Below are 5973 nucleotides of genomic sequence, written 5' to 3'. Positions count from 1 at the left end.
TGATTTTCCGCGGCCTCGCTACGGCGAACGGCCTCGAGTCGTTGAAGATTTCGTCAACGATCAGCGCCGGATTGTTCCGTCTCGTCTGCGACCATTTAGATCACCGTCACCCAGGTTTCGCCCGTCGCCATCTGCTACGAGTTTCTGATGGGCAGCGCAGGGCCGCTCGCCCAGTCGCCAGTGGGAAAACTGAAACAAGCGACCTTCGGGGGTAGGCTCGCTGGACATCGTGGCGCGGGAGACCCCCCATTGATGCGGAAATGGAAAGACTACGCATCGACATTGGAAAAGTCCGCGGTTACCGACCATAACGCCACCTCGACGCCACCACGACGAATTGCCGGTGGAACCGACGACAGAACGACGCACCCGCAACGACGACGAATTACCAGTGGAACGGACGCTGCAACAACGCACCTGCAACGACGACGAATTGCAGGTGAAGCAGACCACGTACACCGACGCAGAGCAATCAAAGACTCAGAAGCCTGACCGTCGCGAGCATCTTTCGTTGGACATACCCGTAGTATTGGATGGTCGCCATGTTCGAGCTCTGTTGGATACTGACGCTGATTATTCTATTTTGAGCAGCCAGTTTGCCGCAGTTCTCAAGAAAAGTTTGACTCCGTGGGCTGGCACACACGTTCGCACCGCGGGTGGTCATCCGATTACTCCTCTGGGCATGTGCACGGCCAGAGTTCAAATTCAAGAATCAACATTTGTGGTAAGCTGCCTTGTTCTGAAAAGCTGTTCGCGTGACCTGATTCTGGGCGTAGATTTTCTTCGTGAATATGGCGCAATTATTGACCTTCGGAATTCTAAGGTCTCGTTTTCTACTGAGAAAGCAGTGGCCCTCAGCGGTGCAACGCGACTACTCAATGTGCTTCGAGTTTATAAGGACAGTGTCACTCTGCCACCCCGAACTAGCACCTTCGTTAATGTCAAATGCAATGCCCTTAACGATGGTGACGCAATAGCCGAAACTAAGGTATCTTTACTGTTGACACAAGGAGTCTGCGTGGCCCGCAGTTTGATACATCTCCACCGTAGTCAGTCCAAGGTAATTGTTACAAATTTTTCGCACAAGTATCGGCACCTTTTTCGTGACACTTCCGTAGCTTTTGCCGAACGCATCTCTGATGTCTCCGAGTGCTTGTCCACAGAAACCGCGCCACCGCCCACATCCCTCGACAATCTCGATGTTAGCTCAGAGCTATCGGTCAGCCAGCCTGACCAGCTGTTTTCATTGTTACTCGAATTGAAAGAGTGTTTTGCAACGTCGTCAAAAGTGAATCAAACTCCCATCGCCAAGCACCAGATCGTGACGTTCGATAATGTGCGTCTAATCTGCCAGCGCCCCTACCGCGTCTCTACGACCGAGCGCGAAGTTATTAGGTCGCAAGTTAAGGAAATGCTCCAAGATGAGGTTATCCAGCCTTCCAATAGCCCGTGGTCCTCCCCGGTCGTTCTAGTTAAAAAGAAAGACGGCACGTTACGTTTTTGCGTCGATTACCGCAAACTGAACGCCGTAACCAAGAAGGATGTCTATCCCTTGCCGCGGATTGACGACTCTCTCCACCGCCTTTGACGTGCAAAGTATTTTTCGTCCATCGATATAAAACGTGGCTACTGGCAGATTGAGGTCGATGAGCGAGATCGTGAGAAGACGGCCTTCGTAACACCCGACGGCCTTTACGAATTTAAAGTTCTACTTTTCGGCCTGTGTTCAGCGCCGGCCACATTTCAACGGATGATGGGCACTGTCCTCGGCGGCCTTAAATGGCAGTGTTGTCTAGTCTACCTAGATGACGTGGTGGTCTTCGCAGAATCATATGCACAATATCTTAAACGCCTGCGGTCAGTACTGGAAGCCCTTCGATCCGCTAACTTGACACTTAAGCCACAGAAATGCCACTTTGGCTCCCGAGAGCTTAAATTTCTCGGCCATGCCGTCAGCGCCGCCGGCGTGAAGCCCGACCCTGACAAGATTGCTGCTGTTGCGGAATTTCCGATTCCACGTGACAAGACAGCTGTTCGCCGATTTCTCGGCTTGTGCAGTTACTACCGGCGTTTTATGAATAACTTCGCTGATCTCGCTGAACCGCTGACTCAGCTCACCCGGGGAGACACCCCTTTTGTGTTGACTCACGAACAATAAGCTGCTTTTGCCGAGCTTCGTCTCCGTCTCCAATCGCCGCCTGTTCTAGCCCATTTCGATGAGCAGGGGGAGACTGAAATACACACCGACGCCAGTAACACTGGCCTTAGGGCTGTTCTCGTGCAACGTCAAAAGGGTGTTGAATGAGTCATCGCCTATGCCAGCCGTACTTTATCACGCGCCGAGGCGAACTATTCAACTACTGAAAAGGAATGCCTCGCGATTATTTGGGCTGCTGCGAAATTTCGCCTCTACCTTTATGGTAGGGGCGAAATTGGTCACTGACCACCATTCTTTGTGTTGGCTGGCCAACCTGCGTGACCCATGCGGCCGCCTGGCGCGATGGAGCCTTCGCCTACAGGAGTTCGATCTCACTATTGTTTATAAGTCCGGACATAAGCATGAAGATGCTAACACGCTCTCCCGTGCGCCTGTCGAGCTCGTTTCACCAGACACGGATGACGCTGGCAGTTTTCTCGGAGCTCTTGATGCTTCAGATATGTCTCATCAGCAGCGTGCCGATCCAGATTTACGAGCACTGATTTATTATTTAGAAGGTCAGCCAGCCACCATACCTAAGTGCTTTTCTCGGAGCCTCTCAACTTTCTGCCTGAGAGGTGGTGTGCTTTATAAGCAGAACTCTAGATCCGAGTCAAGAACCTACCTCCTTGTGGTACCCACAACTCTGAGAGAGGAAATCCTTTCCGCGTGCCACGATGAACCTACATCTGGCCGCTTGGGCTATTCTCGCACACTTGCTAGGATACGACAGACATTCTACTGGCCGAACCTTGCAACTGTTGTTAAGCGCTATGTCAAGAGCTGTCGGCAATGTCAGCGTCGGACGGTTCCGCAATCAAAGCCTGCTGGCCTCCTCATGCCCATAATACCACCACGAGCACCATTTGATCAACTCGGCATGGACCTTCTCGGTCCTTCCCCTCGGTCTTCTGGTGGCAACCGTTGGATAATCATCGCCACAGACTATCTGACTCGCTATGCCGAAACCAAAGCGTTACCTAGTGGTACAGCGTCTGAAGTTGCCCATTTCTTTGTACACCAGATACGGCACGGTGCTCCTACTTGTATTATTACTGATAGAGGGACTGCCTTTACTTCAAAAATGATGGCCGAAGTCTTTCATCTCAGCGGTACGGCTCATGGAAAAGCTACTGCTTACCACCCGCAGACCAATGGGCTGGCGGAAAGGCTTAACAAGACCGTCGAGGATATGCTGGCGATGTATGTCGACGCCCAGCACAAGACTTGGGATGCGATCGTACCATATGTGACGTTCGCATACAATACAGCAGTCCAAGAGACTACACGTTTCAAGCCGTTTCGCCTCGTTTACGGCAGGGAGGTTCGGACGATGCTGGACGCAATGCTCCCTTGTCAAACAGATACCGAACTTTGTTCTGACGCCGAGCAGTTTGCCCTAGATGCTGAGCAAGCACGCCAACTAGCACGCGTCCACATCACCCAGCAACAGGACAGGGATTCACGCCGGTACTTCCTACAACACCGGGGACCAGTTGTGGGTGTGGACTCCTGTTCGACGCCACGGCCTTTCAGACAAGCTAATTTGCCGCTACTTCGGACCGTATAAAATCGTGCGACGCATCAGTAGCGTCAATTACGAGGTGCTCCCGGATGGATCAGAGCACACAGGCCGTTGGCTACCTCGTCCAGAGACAGTTCATGTCTTGCGATTGAAGCCGTACTTTGCACGGTGACTGACAAACTATATCTACAAACTTTATTTTTTTTGGGGGGGGAGGGGGGGGAGGTTGCTTTTGTACGCTTGTGTGCACGTGTAACAGTGTGCGTTACGCTTAAGGAGGGAGGAGTGCCAGGGGGCGCTCGGAGTGAAAAAACGACGTTGAAGTGAATCGGCTCCGGACTCGCAGAACGTACCTAAACCTTGAACCATGTAATTCTACCTGTACCGGCTCTGTTAACCTAGCCCCAGTCTCCAACACCGTGACAATATATATATATATATATATATATATATATATATATATATATATATATATATATATATATATTATATATATATATATATATATATATATATATATATATATATATATATATATATATATATATATATATATATATATATATATATATATATATATATATAACAGGTGTTGTTAAGGCCAGTGGGGAGCATTGAAATTTATCTTTGCTTAGTGCTGGTTGAATTATGTGTGACACGAATGGAAATCCGAAACAGCCATCTGAATTGCATTTTTGGTCTGGCTACGCATGATAGTGCTTCTTAAGGAGCCCATTTTACGATAATTTCATAAGAGGCGGCCTCCTGTGCCAGGCTAGGGCTGACGTTCTGGGCACCCGACGACTACGAGCCAAGCTCTCCCCTGTTCTCTACACGGCTTGCCCCGATGCCAAACTACTGAGGAGACGATCCAGCATCCTGTGTTGAAATGCGGACATTTATCGCCACCACACTCTTCCACCACGCATGCTGGCGATAGCCCTAGAACTACGCTATGAAGCGCATGACACAAATTATATAAACAAGACAGTGGAAACGAACAAATGACGCCTTGAGAACTGCTGGCGGGGAGTACGTGGCGATAAATTTATGTGAACAACGCACCGGAGTTGTATGGGACACTTTTGTAGCCTTGATCTAAAAACCACTGTGATCGCCCATTGAACAGGGTTTTTGGCCATCAGATCGTCATCATCACCTCTGTGTTCTACCTGCTAGAATTTTGCAGATGAACGTGGCTTCTATATTCCCAATAAGTTTACTAGACCTAACGAAGTTTTGCAGCGGCGGCTGACAGCAGATACTTTTGATGGCGCGTGACGCTGTGCAGCGATTATTCAACCATTTTATCATGGCCTTTGGAATCAGCTTTAGATATATAGGTGTGTCAGTCTATGCAATCGACGAGTGACTATAGTTGCTCTTTTTTTTTTACAAGGCAAAGAGAAATTCAACTCTCACGAGTAACTTACCGTTAACATTAATTCTATAGGCAAAACAGGAATGAAGAATTCGAAATCAGTTATATCTGCTAACGCTTGCCATACCCACCTGCCCTTCGAAAGGAGAACGATGAATCTTGACCTTAAAAACCAAATTAAATTCCAGGACAGATCACAAAAAGCCTTCTAGTTTATTACTTATTTTTCAGGCAACAGGTCAGAGATTTGATATTGGCTTGGCGCTCATTCCCCTTCAGCGAGGTCTCGTTATGATAGACTAGGATACACCGACAACTGATCAGGATAGTACACGCGACTGCAAGATGATGCACAATAAACAAGGCTCCGGGCAAGGATCGAGTGGAAAATGTTGTGATCAGAAACTTCAGTGACTCCCAGACGTGAGGAGATTGATAAATATGACTGAAAAAGAGGCAAGCTTTCATGGTTTGTATTCAGAGAAACATTCAGAGCAAACGGAATACTTGAGCTTGGAAGAACAAAAAACGTAGGAAATCATGAACTTATCACCCTAACCTACACAACATGCGCGGCAAACCTAGATGATAGGTGCAGAGCTATAATCACTACAAATCATCGTACCAACATGGTTTCTTTGTGGGCAATATGCTGAGATACAGAACGATGTTCTCGCGGCAAAACATGATGCCGCAATGGAGACACGTGGAGCTAGGACCCCTAATTATTAGTCCTGTTTTAGAGCAGTGCTTGTCCCTCTGACCGACTGAGACTCGAAAACTCGGCTCATGCTGGAGATAATGGCCATTGCGGCGAAGCTGAACGGAATCCTGGAGTATGGGAGATGACCACAAAAGGTCTTTATCTGT

The sequence above is a fragment of the Amblyomma maculatum genome, chromosome 3, assembly GCF_055883805.1.
Source record: "Amblyomma maculatum isolate TAMU_Amacu chromosome 3, ASM5588380v1, whole genome shotgun sequence".
NCBI lineage: Eukaryota > Metazoa > Arthropoda > Arachnida > Ixodida > Ixodidae > Amblyomma > Amblyomma maculatum.
The sequence above is the reverse complement of the archived record's forward strand: the minus strand, read 5'-3'. Positions refer to the sequence as shown.